This window comes from Cygnus atratus, chromosome 8 (assembly GCF_013377495.2).
Source record: "Cygnus atratus isolate AKBS03 ecotype Queensland, Australia chromosome 8, CAtr_DNAZoo_HiC_assembly, whole genome shotgun sequence".
Classification (NCBI taxonomy): Eukaryota; Metazoa; Chordata; class Aves; order Anseriformes; family Anatidae; genus Cygnus; species Cygnus atratus.
Window position 1 is genome coordinate 30,435,836 of NC_066369.1, and position 18,307 is coordinate 30,454,142.

Here is an 18,307-nt window from a genome sequence, read left to right on the forward strand (position 1 = left end):
GCTTGGGTGGGAAATGGAGACACAGAGAGGCTGAGTAACTTGTCCAGGCTGACACCGGACCCAGAGGAAATTATTTGGGGTTCAGCCCGGAGCTCAGCACGCTCAGACAGGCCCCGAAACCTCCAGGTCATTTGCAGGGAGCCCCGGAGACAGCAGGGCTGGTTAAGAAACCCTCATTCACGTGTTTAGTGGACACGTTTGGGGGGTTTACTTCTTATTACACATTCTTTGTAAACAAATCTGATTTTAGTTGGACACGTTGAATTTTACAGCAAGTTGCTTAAAAAAATCTTTCAAGGAAGAAAGAATCACCATAGGTGGGGAAGGCGGTTTGCTCAGGAGCCCCGACTGAGGCCGCTCGGCGTTGGGACACTGCTCTGGTACAGCCTTTAGCTGTGTCACCGGCGGGGCAGGTAGCCCCGCAGCAGCCATCAGAGTGGCTTTGAAAAAATCCCAAGCACCCAGCAGTTCATTTAGGAGCCTGTACTTTCCCCGACAACGTTGCTGAAGTGCCAGGTACTTCATTCAGCTTCTAAGCATGACATAAAAAATTATGAGAGACAGTAAAGTACAACCATACAGACGAGGTGGTGTTTATGAAATACTGCATTTTACATTTTTTATTCTGCTGTGTAATACTTAACGTGAAGAGCAAACACCCCGCTCCTCTATAGGTTTTGCTCGAAGCAATTTTTCATGTAATTCGGGATAACTGTTACTGTTTTGAGCACTCTGTGTTTTACACGTCCTGTTCTGCAATGAAAAAGCAATGAATTAATTCCAACTGGCTATAAACTGCTCTTATTCTGTCAACACAGAGCAGAAGTCCTGGTCGTCTTTCTGTGTGACACAAATTTTTACACTTTCCACCCTGCAGCCGCTGCCTGCTTTCTGGGCACAGGACTGGGAACGCATATATTATCCCATATTTTCAAATAATTGGCCCGTACACATTACAGGCTTTGGAACTGGATTCTGGAAAGCAGCAGTGCTTCTTGGCACCGCTTCCTGGCACCGTGCGCGCGTTTTTGCCGGCGGCAGCTCTTTGGGACGGCACAAAGGGGTTAACGCCGATAAGGCTGATAAGTCCCCTGGCTGCAGGGGAGCTGCCTGGCCCCGCTGCCCTGCTGGGGGCTGGGGGATGCTTTCTGCTGTAATTGGGGGTCTGGGGGACGCTTTCTGCTCTGACCAGGGGTCTGGGGGATGCTTTGTGCTCTGCTCAGAGCGGGCATGCAGTCAGCTGAGTCTCCCACCAAACTCTCGTGTCCTTTCAGTGCCAGCTTTCTGTACGCTCAGCACTGGGACAGACGTTTGCAGCTCCATCCTTCCAATCTGACTACACGGCATTTAGTCTAAAAAAAAAATAAATCTACAACAGTGATAGTCCTATTTAAACAGAGCGTGTAGGGGAAAGGAGCTGTGCTATTTACAACCAAGAACATTCAATACGTTTCAGAACAGAGTAGGTAAATAAACAGAGCGCTCTTACTCTCCTATGCTAAGATAATGCTGCCGGGTTAATCTTATCTCAGCTTTTCTTTAGAAGTAAAGCCTCTAAGTTTTGATTAGGGTGAATGTCATTTTTATCTCTCCCCAAAGCAGCGATTGTATTGCGGCGCTCTGTGTAAACACCGCAGGCACGGGGCCTGACTTCTGCTGTCGCTGGAGTCCGAGCGCCTGAGTTCAAATATTTTACGTGGCCACCCAAATAAGAGAGCAAAATTTGACTTTCAGGTAAATAGAAGCCTCCAAATCATTCTCCTTTCTGATGTTTCCCCGTCTTATTTTTTCCTCAGTACACAGTTTGCTTTTGCACACGAATTATTTTTTAGACATAAGTACACGAAGAATATTGCTACAAATTTTATATCCATGTAGAGATGAGGACAGATGGTCCGTATTCCAGAAATGCCCTGTGCTGGATTGCTGAACTTGCTGCAGACGTTGCTGACGTCGCACACGGCGTGGAGCGGTGCACGACGTGGAGGCAGGAGCGCTTTGCCTCCCCGAGCAGGGCAGAAGGCAGCGCTGCAGTGCGAACGGGGGGATCTCAGCTCAAACACGTGGCAGGAACAAAACCGCCTTGTCCTGACTTTCTGTGATCCCTCGGTTGGAGTCTTTTTGAAGATCCTAGGGATGAAGACCCTGTGTTGAAAGACTGGCCTAAGATATTGTCAAAAGGAGGCAGGAGGAGAACGGTTTTTGAAGAATTTAGGGCCCTCTTGATCTGCTAACCCCGCTGAAAAGAGCAGCTGAAGCAGAAAGTCCTCAAAGGGTTACGTGGAGGCAGGTGTTCAGTGGACGTGATAAACTAGATCCCTTTCAGCTCCCAAGGAATATCTCATTTCTGCCAGGGGATGGGGAGAGCGACAACTCTGTGCACCTCTTTATTCCTAAATGCTTTCTAAGGACCGATTGGGTTTCCCTGAGACCTGCTGTAAATATTATTTAATTAAAAATTAAATAAAAAAATAATAAAAATTTATAAATAATTTAATAAAAAATTTAATTAAAAAATTATGTAAAAATATTTAACAACAACAACAAAAAAAGAGCTTTCTTCACAGGGACAAGTGCTTGCTGATCAGTTGTTTTTTAGGAGGACGAGTCAATTTGTTTATGGCAGCAGACACTTGTGTGCAGCCGGCCCCAGGCAGTCCTGGTGTGCCTTCCGCTGTAGCGAAGGCACTTGGGGTTTCGTGCTAAGGTCCCTTTTTCCACTTTTTTTCTTCTCCCAGACAAGCTCTGTGCTAGCTTTCTCTCCTGAGAAACTTGCAGGAGCTGGGCTGCCTCATCCATCTGGGCTATGTTCGCTCTTTCTGTGCTTATGTCACCCAAGAGCTGTTTCCCTTTGCCTCCCTGCTGTCCTTGCCCTGTTCCAGGCATGGCAGGCTGAAGGAATTGAATTCGAGCTTGTGAGGGCTTCTCCCTTGTTCCCTTTGATGTTAACACGTGTCTGCTAGTTTTGCTGGACATCCCAAGAAGGATGCCAGATGGCATGTATGCGAGTAGTGACGAGGTTAATGGGACATCAGGAGAAATATTAAAAAATCCTAGTTTTTAATGAGACATCTGGCAACTCTTATTTCCAGAGCCTCTTTTGCTCCGTAGGTGAATCCTGAAAGCACTTAAAACTGTACAGGATGAGCTCGTACACTGCAGCATTTACTCTGTTCTCATGGCATTGTCCCTACCTTGTGGCAAGTGTTTGGTGTTGTGTACCCAGAACCACGGGTGATTTTGGACACAGCTTGTCCGGACTTCATCTGGCTCAGCAATTAGCTTATTTTTGTTGTTTTCCCATCCTCCAGCACTTTTAGGGTAGGTGCATTTAGTTTTCCTTTCTTATAGGAGTCCCAGTAAAAAGTAGAAGAACCTTTTAAACTTTTCAAAAATGGGGGTTTTGTACAATTTTTGGAAGGACTGACTAATTTTTTACTTTTTTTTTTTGTTGTGTGATATGTATTTAAATGTGAAATATTACTGTGCGTGTTAGCATGAACAAAAGATTCTGGGAATTTTTCATTTACCAAGATGAATTTTAATTTATCAAAAGCCCCTGGCATCTTGAGGCAAGCACGATGCGTTCTTTGTGTTTCAGCCTAATGCTGGCTCCCGGCCACGAGGCTGTGAAGGATCGTTTTCACCCGAGGCCTCTTGTAGTCGGAGGAAATCAATCTTGTGCGATACAAAATGCCTGAGCGTTGGAGGCATGTCCATCTTCAGGAACTTCAAACTCATTCCCTTCCTTTCGGGGACTTGGCTTGGAGGCAAAGGCTGAACTCCCTTCTTGTCCAAGAAAAATGAACAAGCCTTGTAAAGATGCTTTCTCCTTTGACTGGGTGTCTATTGAGCTGGAAGATTTTGACTTCTGCCTGGAGTGGGGAAGATGTGGGTGGCCTTCAGCAGCGATGAGGCTGCTGAACAATGCGGCCATTGTCTGAGCTGCTCCAGGAGGGAGCGGAGCCTTGCTTTAGCGCGGCGGTTCTGTTCTGGTGGGCTGCTAGTACTGCGGCAGTGCTCTTTGTCTTGTAATTACAGCAGTGTTAAATAGAGTTTTCTCCCTTGCTGATATTAATTGGGCAGTAATGCTGATGGGATGGTATCTGGGTTACTCTCTGAGGTTTTGTTTGTGCAGGTAGGAATCTTGAAGTGTGTAATCAGGGAACCTGCGTTTTCCTAAGGAGTGAATTTGAGGTAGCAGCTTTTGACTGTGCTCTGAGTTATGATTAAAAAGCAATAATAACAACAATCAAGCTGCCATCCGAGCATAACCGCCCATCATATACTGGCGTGGCTGAGGCCCTATTTTCTACAGGTGGTGGTGCCTGAGGCCCTGACGTGGCTGCCAGCCCCGCAGTGCCCAAGGTGGCCCCGCAGTGCCCGAGGTGGCCCTGCAGTCCCTCTCATTTCTCCGTTTCCTATTGCAACACCTTTGATTTGGGAAATGCTTTAACGCGGACTTCTGTTTTCTAGCTGTAATTTCTCTCTGCGGTTATTTGGGGAAGAGCGGTTGTTTTCTCTGTTCAGGAGGGAGGAAGATACCTGACTTAAGCCCCCCCCGGTGGAAGCCTGTACTTGTTGGAGGTGATCTGGAGTTTATTCTGTTTCCCCACTGCTGCTTTTTGGAAAAGGTGCAATTCCTTCAAGTTGGTATTTAAACGAGCAGATAAGAAGTTTGCTTTCTCCTTGCTGGCTTACATGTCATTTTATTGAATAAATCTTCCGTTTTAAGCAGGTGGGATCCGGACCAACATCGATGGTGACATTAGGCACACACCGCACGGCTTTAAGTCTGTGAGAGGTGAGATCTGGCTGTCACCGGAGGGCATGCAAAACGCTGGTATGTGGCAGGTCTGTGTTTTCACGCTTCCTCTCCTCAGTCCTGCCAGATGAATCGCTCCATGATGGTTTTTAGGGGGTTAGGATGCTTGTTTGGTTGGGTTTTATCTTTCAAATAAGGTAAGACTAGGCAGCTGCTGCTGCTGGAGTCATTCAGAATGAGTCATAAGAGAGTAGAGATGAAAAATATTTTGAAATGATTGCTATTTGATTAAGAAAAACAAACACAGAATTCTGAGGTGATTCGGGGCATAATTAACGTGTGGCCCTGCTTCTCAGATGTACGGTGCCTGGAACTTTCCCTGCAGTGTGTATCACCATGCTCAGCTCTTCTGCACAATGTTCAAACCATTACCTCTCCTTTGCTGAGAATGTTGTGTGTGTGGTGCTATGTTCGGTGGGGAAGGAAAGAAGATTTGCTCATGGATTATTTTGCGGAAGGGCTGAGATCAGAGCAAAAGACTGGGGTGCCTGGCTCTCCAGGAGGGCCACAGGCCCTCTTCATCAAGCCTAACCTCCGTGACTGGGGGCAAAGGTAGGAGAGCTGGACGATGAAACAGTTGTTACTGAATTAATTACACGCAGACATGAGAGGGCAGAATTGTTGATGTTCTTCCAGTAAGTTAAGGAGCTGCCACCACGTGGAAGGCAGTAGTTGTTGTCCACTGGGACTGGGCCTTGAACAGCAGCAAGGGACACACAGAGCAAACCGTCAGTTGTACGATGGGATATCTTTCATGGAGCATTAAGGGAACTGCTGTTATTTAGGTCATTTTAGGGTGTCAGCCACTTGTGGTACGGCTGATACACCTTTGAGCTGAAGGGAGGGAAGAGGTGATGTGTCCAGCACCCACCAGCTGCGCTCTCCGCACCACCCTCGCTAACGTGTCAAATGGGGGTTACTGAACTTAGAAGGGTAGAAGTAAGGCTGCAGAGAGCACAGATTTGTTGGATTGCCACTTGCCTGTCTGCAGTACTGGTTTCATAATAATAATTGAAAGAACTTGCAAAGCGTGTTGGAGACATCAGTGGAAGCCCACTTAGCCTCCGGCTGGTAGGTGAGCACCGGCCTCTTCTCACAGCACAAGGAGCGGAGCGACGACTTGGCAAGGGCAACAAAAGAAGTTATTGTTAAAAGCAGCACAAGAAACTGCGGCCTGCTGGCTCAAAAGCCACGACCCAGGCTCCCAGGCACATGACAGAATTTACCAACATACAGCCGGGTTTTAGCAGTTTTAATGTCGAGCATATATCATCATTAGTCCCACTCCAGCAGCTTATGTATTTCCTTTTCTTTATTTTCTTCCTGAAAGCTGTGAGCAGCTCCAGTAATTCTTGAGAATAAATCTTGTTTTATCAAAGTGAGGGCCTCGTCAAAAGCACTGTTTATCTTTGCAGCTCTGTCTGGGCGTTAATGCTTGCGAGGAGGCCGAAGTGGCTGCGCCGTGCTTCCTGGCCAGACGTACGAATGGCAGTCGTGCGGGCACTCGGATGAGGCACATTCCTGTCGTTATTTCGCAGCGATAAGATCTGTGAAGCTGCCAGGACGGTTGGGGTTTGTTACGTTGATCCATAACTGTGCTCGTTCATGGGATTTGATAAGGTCTGTCAGGAGCACCGGCCTGCTGAAGGGACGTGGGAGCGGACGTAATTCAGATGACTCCAAATCAACCACGTGCTCATGTGGTGATGCTCTACACTTTTCCATACTGATCCAACTGTGAAGCTTGAAGGGATAGAAAGGCCGTAATTATCTGTTTATCTATATAAAGGCACAAATATGCAAATAATAATAAATGTTGTGCAGAGTGGCTTTCACTGATGTTGTCAGTGGGAAAAAAACACTATTATTTCCTAAAGGCAATATTTTAAAGAGGTACTCCAGATCAGAGGAATGGCATTGTTTGGAACCTCTTTGCCTAATGGTGCTACAAATAGTGATGAAGGTGATAATAGCCAAGTTACTACCTGTACTCCTCCTCTTTTTATTTTTCTATTTCAGTTTCCTTCAGTTTGAGAGTGGTTTGTGTTTAACCTTTATCCCTTTTCACCTTTGTGTTTGTTCAGTTGACCTCTCCTTCCCTTTCGATGGGAAAGACAAGCTATGAAATTTGCAGAATAATTTGGACATGCTTCTCTTTCTTGAACAAAAACAAAGACTGCTTCAGATGGAGAATTTTTTGTTACATTATTCAAACTGGGATTTCAATTTAAAAGAATGTGATTTTTTTCACATCACTTGATGAATTTGTTATTACAGATGCTTACATTTTATTATTAACCGTTGCCTATGGTTTGCTTGTAGGTCATTTGTGTAAATAAGTGTCACTGAATTCAGACCTGTTATCAGCTACAGATACAAGCTATCTGAATGCATTTTATTTCAGTTGGTGCCAAACTTTTGTGTTCAAGCTGAGTGACTTGCTGCAGATGGTTGAAAAGGAACGGTAAATGCTGAGGTTTTTAATGCCAGGAAAGTGCCTCTTTATTTTAAAATAAGGCCTGATGGGAAGGAATGCTCCTTCATTTTTTATAATTTGTACAATGGTACAGAAATCTTTGTTTAGTTTTCTTTTGAGGTCAAACTAAAGTACAGCGGTGAGATCTTATTACCTATCGCAAAGAAGTGTTTTCATAAAAATGAAGATATACCTAGCTGAATTCACGCTTCCGTGTTCACTTTTAAAATACTACAGTAATGGAAATAACAAGGTCATGGTTTAAATTAATTACTGTAATTTACAGGCGCGTTGAGGACAAACTGCAATTCCATGTCACTGCTGTGGCTCTCTTTCACCACGCAAGAGACATTTAATCAAACACCAGTTATAAACCTACCTAATTTTAATACTTTGGGTTCTGTAAATGTGACTTTTGTTCCCGTGTAGTTTTGAAGTAGTCTGTGTTATGGTTAAGAAATGAACTCTAAATAAATACCAGGCAATGAATGTGTCTCAGGACATTCACAGAAGAGCGACGAGCGCATGGAGCTCTCAGCGGTTGGTTGCATTGATTTAAACAGAGGAGAGCTTTAGGTCCTTCCCTGCTACGGTCGGAGCTGAAAGCTCAGCCTGCAGGTTCCTGATGAGGAGCAGCCACTGCTGGCATCAAGTCTAGGTGCACAGATAAAGAGAGGGCGCGTGGAGTATATGGGAAAAGCCCCCAATCCTTTACAATTCAGAGACGTAAACCCCAAATTACCCAACAGGAAATATTAGGTTGTCTACCCAATGCACCCATCAAGAGAAATAAAAAATTTATAGTGGCAATCCCCTGAATGCGGTGGATTTGTCGGCCCAGGCTTTGGGGGGCTGTACAACAAAAAGGCACCAGCAAGCTGCACAGGCGGTGGCGCGGGGAGGAGACCCCTCGCCCTCAGGGTCCCAGCAGAGCTGGCACTCAGGAGAGCTTGAAAAGGCACTCTCTGTTCCCGCAGCCCATCCCGCAATTAAACAAGGACTGCAGGCTCAGCCCTTCACGCAGATTTGGAGTTACTAAGGAGTGCAAGCGGTCTGCTAATTGGGGGATGTAGTTGGGAATATTTAAAATTATTTCAGGTATGCTAATTTTGTTAACTTTACAATGGGAAAAAACATTATTTTTTTGAAGTTCATGGCAAACCTGCTGATTTCAGCAGAGCTGGAATTAATCTTCAGATTTCTGTCTAGAAGTTTCTTTTTCTTTCAAGCTGTGATGTTTTAAAACAGCATTCAGGTGCAGCTGTTGTCTTGCACTTGGGGTGCTCACGTGTTATCTCGATCCTCCCTTGCTTTCCAAGCCAGCGATGCTGCAGGTGTGAATTTGGCTTGAAGTTTGGCTTCTTTAAGGTACAGGTGAAAAAAAACATGGAGGAATTGGAGGATTTTTTTTTAATCACTCTGGTTTTTTAGGATTTGCCTTAAAATAAAACGAGTCTCACGTGCTGCCATGATTCCCAGCACACAGCAGAAAGCAGCAGAGCCCCAACTGGTGGGGCTGTGCCTTGTAGCCCACGCTTCCATCTGTAGGGACTGGCCCCACGTCCCCCGTTCCCTGTCGGCAGCCAGGTGGGGACTCGTCCTCAGCTTCCTTCCACCGAGCGCGGGGAGACGCCTCTGCTAGCTGTGCAGGCAGCGCGCTGTCCTGAACTCGCTCTGATGGAAGAGCTGAGCCTATAAATGACTTTTCCTGAGTTTGGGAGAGTCCCGTGGGCACGATTTAACAAACATCTGACCCACCCTGGGGGGTTGATTGGAGCTTAGGCTGTCTTAACTCGGTGACTCAGGAGACACCAGCGCAACAAACTGTTGATACTTTTAATTTGGCTTTTTTCTACATTTCTATCAGCGGCCTCAACCTAGCCAGACTGGCTGCCTACCCCCTCCCTTGACAGATTATTTAATTGTGGTCAGTTCTGGATAGTTACGATTTATGATCTGTTGGTTGTGTTCATGAATGCTTTGGGAATGGTGCTCTTTTCTTGGACTGAGTTTGTCCAGATGTATCAATATTTTGGTTTGGATGATATAAAATAAATGGTCAAGATTAACTGTCTGCGACATTCTCTTTTAACAAGGAGGTAGGAGCATTTTTCACGTTGAGAGATGTCTTTAAAACAAATACTGAGGTTTGCGAAATGGCTCTAGCAGCACATGCACAAGTGGCTTTCCATCAGCCTTCGCTGCCTCTTCTTGGCGTCACTGCTCCATGGGGAAGACCGTGGGGAGCCCGCTTACGATAAGGACTGGGGATTGTGTAACGGTGACCTAAGTGTGAGAGGATTCAGTAAAACCTGCTCGGTGCATGCTCCCAGGCTGCTAGCGCTGCTCTGGTGGGAGGGGAGCTGGGCTGGAGAAGGGAAAAGCGATTTCGGCGTCCTTAGCTCGGGGCAGGGCAGGTGTGGAAGGGCCGATGCCGGCTGCTTGGCTGCCGCGGGTGCTGCGGCGGTGCACAGGGGGCTTTATGTCCATGCAGGGGGCTACCAAGGTGCTCGCATGACAAAGGCACGAAGCTCACGGCTGTCAGGGGGTAAAGAGCCCATTTCCCCTCGGCACCCACGGCTGCTGGCTGTGAGCGGGTCGTTAGAGCCTCCAACTGTTATGGAAAAAAAGATGAAAACTCATCCGGTTGTCCCAGATGGAAACCCACCTGCCTGCCAAGGCTCAGCTCTGCGGTGTGTATTCGTTTTTAGGGGAACTTCTGGGTCCCCAGGGGGCCTTGGGTGCCGCCGAGCATCGCCTGCTGCGTGGCCACGGCCGGCCACCCGCAGTCGGTGGCAGAAGCTGTGCGGGACCAGGACCCTTCCCTGTAGGGTTTCACGGGAGCAGCTTGAGCTGGAAGCAGTTTGTTAGTGTCGTGAATAGACTCAGAAATTCAGGTGTGTCAGACACCAATGTAGGATGTAGGGAGACGATAAAACTGTTGTAACGAAGGGTTAGCATAAAAGAGGGCTCGTGGTTGGAATCATAAGAGCAGTTTGCTCTTAGATGTGTTAATTTGGGCATTTAAGGTGATTCCCACTGGGAAGGAAGGATTTTCTTCGCTGGCCCAAAGACAACCTCTGGCTGCACATCCCTGGCTTGACCAAGGTGACCCGAGTCTGCGTTAGCTGGCACCTAGCCCTGCCCGGCCAAGCTGCCCTTCACAACGTGCAGGTATTTACCCGGCACATTTAGGGCTGGAAACAGTTGGAGTGTTTAAAGGAAGAGCTGTTTTCACAGGATTAGGCCTTTGATATTTGTCAATTGTTTTGTTTTTCTAAGCCAGAGGAAGCTTGTGTGCGCAGTACCTGCGGAGCTCTGTTCTTTTTGTAGAAAGCTAGCTGGATGTTAGTACAGCAACAAATGCAACAAAAGAAACACTTTATTTTCCTGTGTGAGTGTGTAATATTTCATACAAAAGCTTCCATGTGCCTTCTCAGGAGGATAGAGGTAATTAAAGACCAAACATTGTTCTGTCCTTACCTAGCAGTCAACACTGATAAACCAGCCTAAACTCTTACATTGCAGGAAAAAAAAAGTAGTCTTCCACAAGAAACTTGCATGTCTCGTCTGAACTCTGAGATTGATCTACCTATGACCAGTGAGATTGATCTACCTATGACCAGTGAAGTTGCTTCTAAAGTGGGATTTTACCTTTCTAAAGAATTGACCAGTGAAAATCTTTCTCTGTGGATATTTTCTGGTGTGTCACCCCTACTTCTGCCTTGGTTAGTCTCCCAGTGGCGATGCTTTGTCTCAGTTGGTGTTACTGTGTTATTTCTTCTTTAAGAACCCTTACAGGAATTACTAAAGGTATGGCTACAGTGAGAACTTGGTGTATTTCATTTGAAACCGATTACTTTAACTGAAAATATTTGTCTAAACTTTAGTTTGGGTTGCTAACTCATTATATGGAAGTGCCAGTAGTTTAATTAGAAAACAGTCTGTATTTATGGAAAGTGTTCACATGCTGTCTTTTGTGAAAGCTGAAGCATTCGAGAAGGAACACAATGTTTCCCACAAACCATACATCTCCGCAGCTCCACGCTCTCTCAGCAGCTGGACTAAAAAGGGTTTTCATACGAGATATGCGTTTAATTAGGGAAGGGAGCCTTGGCAGATCTTCTGACTTACAGTTCATTTTAAAGTCTTCAAATATATATATATATATATATATATTCATAAATAAAAAAGAAATCAATCCAATTTGCTGTAATTGTCATATATAAATTAAGAACTTGTTTTTTTCCACTTCACAAAGATATCTTCGCTGGCCCCTCCTGATGGATTGCGCGGGGCAATTGCTTCCAAATGAGGACTGTTGACGGGCGCTCAGCATCGCGGTCCCCAGACGGCCCCGCGCTGCCCGGCCCCGCCGCGGGTCCCCCTTGGCTGCCTTGCGGTTTCCCAAGCATTTACATCTGCCGGTCCTCCCCAGAGGAATGCCAGCCCGGAGAGAAGGGCTTCTTCCCACAGCCAAACCCTACCGAGGGCACGGCGAGAGGCATCTCGCAGGGCTTCGTGCCCGTCCTGGTGGCACAAATCTCTTCTCGCTGCTGGGTCGTGTTGGGTGATGGCAATAGGAACGCGTTCCCTTCGCACCGCTCTGGCACGGGAGGAGGACAGCGTGACGAGTTAGCGACGGAAACCACAATCACTTAATGCAAGAGTACAAATTGCCTACTGGTTGCCTTCATTAGGTCGCAGCTCTTGGTTACAAATCTAAAACAAGTTCGAAAGAGAAGAGTTACTGTGAGCTGGCTGCAATTTCTTTGGTGTCTTCACATGGAAATGCGCGATAGATTTGAGTTCAGGGAATATTACATGGTATGTTTGACTTAAAAATATCGTATTTCTATGTATCTATCTCTTACCAGTCCTCATAGGGTTGGATGCAGCTAAGGATGGATGGCTCCGTTTTTCTTTTTTTTTTCTTTTTTCATCTAAAGGAGGAACGTCTGGGGGGGTTGCAGAGGTTAGTAGCCTCATTAATTAACTTCCTTTAATGAACCGCCGTGTGTCACTGGGCCGCTGCGAGGCACCGTCGCTGCCTCGCCGTCTCCTCCTTGCCCTTGAGAAGCCAAAATGTTAAAGTGGTGGCGTTTACTGGATCTGACAGAGAAATTCTTCACGTCTGGCCTGGATGTCTAACTAAATTTGGTATGTATCTTGTGGGCTGGGGCAAGTGCTGGAAGCTATTAGAAGGCTGAACAAAAAGCTCTATTCAAGGACTATCGCCTTCCTGCCGGGGTAATCCAAGTATCAGAAATTTAAAAATATGGGCTAGGAGAGTGTGGCTGCCACAGAACAGGACTTTTAAAGGTGTCTAGAACATCTACGCACTTTAAAAAGTTGCTTCTATAGTATATGATTAATTTGAAAAATGCAACAAAGAAACCCGATATAACATATACATATATATCCAATTAAATAAAATTGAACACTTTTATTAAAGTGGATTGCAAGCTGGTAAAAATTTTCTCTTGTCACTCAAAGTTAGGACAGGAAAACATTTTTCTTTCCCTCGAAATAGCTGTATTTATTATATCTGACCTGTTTAACATTGCTGGTTTTACTTAAGAACTGAAAGAAACAAATGCTTTTCATCGTTTGATGCCTTTTTTGTAGCATGAAATTGTGTTACCAAGAAAAATAAGGTAGAAATGGTTTCCAAAACAGATCTTAGAATAATCAAATATCCTTTTTTTTCTTTTTTTTTTTTCTGTTTTAAGAACTAAGATGGTTAATCCTAATCATTTGAATCTATTATAAATTATTTACTTTTTGAACAGCAGCTTGTTCTCATTTTTAAGCTTTAGAACAGCCATGCATATCAACTCTATGTGTTTTTTTTTTGCTCTTTGTAGGTTCTTCAGGAAAGGTGGAAATGCATTAGGATAGTGGCAATGCTTAGAGAAAACCAGGTCATAACAAAGGATTTGACTCCTCGTTGAGTTACCCTGTCTGTTAGCTGCTTTTAGTTGCTTCCTAATGAAAAAGTTACGGACAGTGAAGTCTGTTCTGTGTCCAGTTTACTTTTAGCGTGTACTTTGGCTATTATTTTTGAGGTATTTATACAGACTTTTTTTTTTTTTGTCATGTATTGTGATGGATTTGCCCAAAGAGCAGGCCTGCTCCACACATGGCTGGGCTAAACATTTTCATCACTGCACAGCCAGAAGCGTGGGTTATTTACGTTATTTGTCTTTTATTTTCCTTTAACCATTTCACATAAGCCATGAACTGTGCAACTGCTACCAGGCAAGTCAAGGAGAACTCGGCAGGCAGGTGCTGAGGGCGCTGGAGCAAATGCGAAATCGCGTCTATTCTGCGTTACATCACTCTCGTTGCCCAGAATTAATTCTTGCGTTTACATTTTGTGTTACTCTTACACACACGAAAAACGTTCCTCTTTTAATGAAAGTTACATCTGATGTATTTACTACCCATGGCCACTTCTTTGTCTTTCTTGCAACCTTTGGAGGTTGAAAGGCAGCTGAAGCAGCAAAACCTCTGCTCTCAGGGCAGCTCCTGTACACTTCCCCTATCTTCTCGAGCAGGAATGTGAGCCAAAGCCTACTCGAGGCAACAAGAGTCTTTACATTGGCTGTAGTAAGTGGTGGATTAGCTCTATGAGGTGAAGTTGAGACTGGTTGAGACAGAAGGCAGTGGTATATCAATGCCTTTTAATTTTTCTTCCATAAATGGCAACGAGCCATGTTGGGAATAAAATAATAATAGGATCTGCGTTGTAGAGCTCCTTGTTCCTGCTGCCGTCAAAGCACTTCAAAGTTTGCATGAGATTTCTTGTCGGAGAAACTGAGGCATGTGGAAGTCAAATTCAGAATTACACAGCGCAACTGCAAACTTGAAAATAGCACAGCCTAATATTCATCCCTTGTGTCTTTTCGGTGTCATGACATAGTCGTATTAAATAAACAATAGGAAAAACTATGACTGCTAGTGGTGTTAAGTTTTTCCGATTGTCCTTCTTTGTCATCTAGTTTTCTCTTTGTCCTTAGGAGCTTCCCTGAAGCGTGTTTCTGTTTTCCAGGGTTTGCTGTAGCAGTTGCAGCTCTCCTGACGTAGTGTCACAGACGCGTTTTGGACCCGCTGTAGCTACAGAGATAACCCGGGGTGGGTTCATGCCCCGAACATGGGGCGCAGTGTGATGAGCACCAACACGGTCCAAATTCTGGAGGTTTGTCCGTGCTTAGGATTTAGAGATTTTGCAGTCTTTTGAAATAAAAAGTTATGTATAAAATTATTTCTATATATTTAATCCCTGCAGAGTGGGTATTCACACTGCTTCAGTTTTGTGCTTATAAGTTACCGCATCCATCTAAGAATGATCTTTTATCTTTTTTTTTTTTTTTTCCCAAAAAAGTCGAAGCATCATTTGGGCAAAACTGGCACTTCTGGCTGGAGCGAGAGTCAGGGGCTAGTTTTACAGCCAGCTGGCTGAGTGGGTGTGTTGCTGATTTCTACTTAGGGATGATATCCTCACAAATTAAAAGAAACAGAAAAGAGCTGGAGACTTGCACAGAACCTGCACGGAGAGGAGATCAGAACAGCTTTTGTCTGTTTTCTGCACTTCAGATGAGACTTTTATTTTAGCCTGTTTGGAAATGATTATTTTAAGCTGTCCCTTGCAAGCTAAAGCAACTCGGAGTGATTACAGTTGGCATAAAACTCGAGATAACATTAAAAAAATAAAGGATTCCAGCACTTACACCTTCCATCCCCCTGAATGGATGTGATTTGAAGGCAGATTTCTCTTTCCTGCCAAAATGTGGGGGTTTTTTTGGGTTTGTTTTTTCTTCTTCAGCTCCCATGCTGGCCTCTGTCAGAGGCAGGCTGCTGGCTCCTCTGGTCTCCCCGTGGGCTCTAGGCAATCACATGCATGAAGCTGGTGTACGCCTTTAGTTAGTGCAAGCCTTTAGTTAGTACTTCTGTAATACTGACATAATTACAAGGATTAACATTCTACTTTGGTCCTCATAATTTTTAAGTAGAAACGTGTGAGAATTCACTTTCAAAGTAGAAATGCCAAAAAAATGTGACTGCTCAGGACTAGTTTTATATTGAAAATTATAACGTGAAAAATGGGAAGAGTTGTAGTAATTCACTGTTTGACTGCGAGGCTTGAGGCAGTCTGTCGTAGCTGGAGGGAATCATTTTTCTCGTGGGACAAGCAGTGCAGTTTCTAGCTGTGCGATGGAGTTCCTAGGTAGGCAGTACCTGAACAGAGGTAATTGATTTTAGCTTTTATCACTTTTGTTCGTGTAGTTCCTGTGTTTCGGCTCTGTGTTTGCTTTGATAGGGCAACGTTTTCTCTAGTTGTAAATTGGTTTATGGCCTCCAGTAACGTGTACCTGGCTGCACACAGTTTTGGAGAGCAGTCCTAGAACAGTTCGGCAGCTTTAATTATCTTCAGCCTGGTGCTAAGGCAGGTAGAGTGCTCTTTGTGTTACGTTTTGCTTCCATCTTTTCTGAGAAAAATGACAAAAGCGGTAACAAAAAGCACCTTCCTGCTCAAAGGAAAGTTGGTTTTAATTTCCTAACAAGTTAATAATTCATTATTTTGTTTCTGTCTGTACAGCTCTTAATGAAATATGCTGTTAAGATCTACCCGATAGCCTGCAGAAAGCTGTTACATGCCATGCAACCATGCATAAAGAAACGAAAAGAGTGCGCTGGGTCCCACGTAGTGCATGGCTTTGAACTTCGAACAAGTACAGCAGATGGTGTTAAAACGAGGCGCTGGGACCAGCTGATAATCCAGCACTAGATCAAATTTCTAGATTTCACTTCTCTTGGCAATGATATTCCCAGCTTTCTTGATGCTTTTTCCATTTGGAACTAGCCGCGTGCTTTCCTTACCGCTTTTGTTCTGGGTTTTGCTTGTTCACAAGTTTTAAACCCGTAACGTGACCGAGCCGAACGGCGAGACTCCCTGAAACACCCGAGAGTTGGCGTTTCCATACTGAAGACTTAGGCACTCTAAATGCCAGGGCTGAAATTAAGTAAGTGCTTAAAAGCTTGACCCAAAGTCTGGTGGGTCAGCAGAAAGACTCGCATTGAATCTTAGTGGGCTTTGATCAGGCTGTAAGTAACATCCAATTTATCAAGTTATTTCCATCCTATTCCTTTTCTTTTCTGCAAGGTTCGCAGAGGAAATAGGTTTTGTTAGTGACAAGAATAAATCTGAAAGATGAATGGAGGGGAAAAAGTATGCATATGCTGAGGGCTTGCTCCTGCTTTCAGCAATGCAGGTGTGGGGCTTGGTATCTTGTAAGATCAGCTGCCCTGCCGATTTTACAAGAGATCTGATGATTTACGCGGTGTGCTCCGGGAGGGGGTCAGCCTTCGCGATGCGCACCTGCGTACCTGGGCTGGGCCGGCCGCAGCTGATTCGAGGGGCAGGTATTTCTCAGGTGTCTGTCATTTGCTAGGAAGAGTTTAACAAGAGCACAAGGAAGGCAACAGACACAGAAGGTACAGCCTTCCACTGCTGGTTGTTTTGTGCTGTCTTTCAGCCTCTGGCTCAGAGGCTGAACCCCTTTCCATAAGCCAAAAGGTTCTGGGATAAGCAGGAATATAGAGGGGGAATCAATGTACAGGGCAAAAACTAGTCAAAAACCTGTGGGTTTTTGACTTATATTAGCATATAGATATCACTTTTGTGCTGCTTTAAGCTCTGTTTGTGTAAATGTCTTTTTCACGGGATCCTAAAATAAGGTAACTGGCACAAAGTAAAAGCTCAGCCTGGTGGCTGGGAAAAGCGTGGAAAGTCCGACTATTTAGTACGGGGCAAGTTCTCACGTGTTCTGTGTTGTGCTGTGGGGTAACTCCCTGTTCACTCCTGCAAATATCACGGTGGTGTCACCTCTCCTGGTGGTGTTTGGGGATGAACTCCGATGGCTAGGTCCTGCGATGCCCGGCAGGGGTGGGCTGCGTCTGTGCGCACACGTCCCTGCGCTGCACCTGGGAAGGAGCCCACGGCGGCCGCGTTGGCATTACAAAGTGGGAGATTTTTCCCTTTTTCTAGCTGGCAGCTTTTAGTGACTCACTTCAAAGGTAAAAATGCGTCTCCCGCTCCTGTGTACCGTTGCCTCGCGTACCTCTGCTAATCCATAGGTTTGGGAGGCATTCCCTGACTCAAACAGATAAACTACACAGGATGGAAGGATGTGGAGGAAAAAACAGCAGCAAAAAGGAATTTGAGGGGCATGGTTCTGTAGGCGTATTTCATTGCTGCCCTGAGATAGCTTTCTCCTAATTTTGATTGAAAAATAGAGGTGGAAAGCGTGGTGGGAACTTCCTTTGTTCTGTGGAGGGCTGCAGAGCAGCTAACAAGCCCTTTGATCCCAGCTCGTCGCTGTGTTTAGAGCTCAGCCCGCAGAGGTGAGGTGGACGGGAGCTGGTGTTTTGGGGGGGGGAGTGCCGGCAGAAGCAGGGGAGGGCGATACCCTCACGCTCACCTTGCAGCAGCTTGTGTTTGTGTCTGTTTCCTGAAGTGGTTTTCCTCGTTTGGGCTGTTTTCTCATAGCTGTTTTTCCCGAGGGTCTCTTGGGTTTTGTGTTTGTGTTTGTTCTGCTTGGCTGGTTGTTTTTTTGAGTTTGGGTTGTTTTTGAATGAATCGCTCCGTTTCACTGCAGTTAATAACCCTCTTCTCTTTTTTTTTTTTTTTTTTTTTTTTACTAACCACAAGTGGTTAAGACCTGTCTCCTGGTGAGCAGCACATGCAAAACCACAGTAACTCACACTGCTCCTGACCTGCTTTTTCCACTGCCTCCTGCCGTCAGGGACCTCTGCAGAGCTGAGAGCTGCGTGTCACCTCCGGGGATCGCTGTCAGCGTTTCCTGCAGCCTTTTGCTTTCTTTCGGAGGCCTCACATCAAGGTACTGACCTGATCTGACCTCTGTCACCTTCTTTGACCTGAAACCATCACAGCCTGAGGTGCTGTTATTACAGGAACACCTGTGACATGCATATTTTTTCCT

General features: G+C 45.4%; 1 protein-coding gene across 3 annotated transcripts in view; it reads left to right on the top strand.

The window, feature by feature from the left end:
• The window catches only part of ROR1 (receptor tyrosine kinase like orphan receptor 1), a 156,192-nt gene that overhangs the window by 28,034 nt on the left and 109,851 nt on the right, over positions 1–18,307 (top strand). Inside the window, exon 1 of one of the 3 annotated variants that reach the window (XM_035564403.2) lies at positions 18,092–18,205. The exons of the other annotated variants lie outside the window; for them this stretch is intronic. The gene's annotated coding sequence lies outside the window, so the exon portion shown is untranslated. Of the gene's footprint in view, positions 1–18,091; positions 18,206–18,307 lie in introns of those variants that run through there. 3 annotated transcript variants of the gene reach the window in all.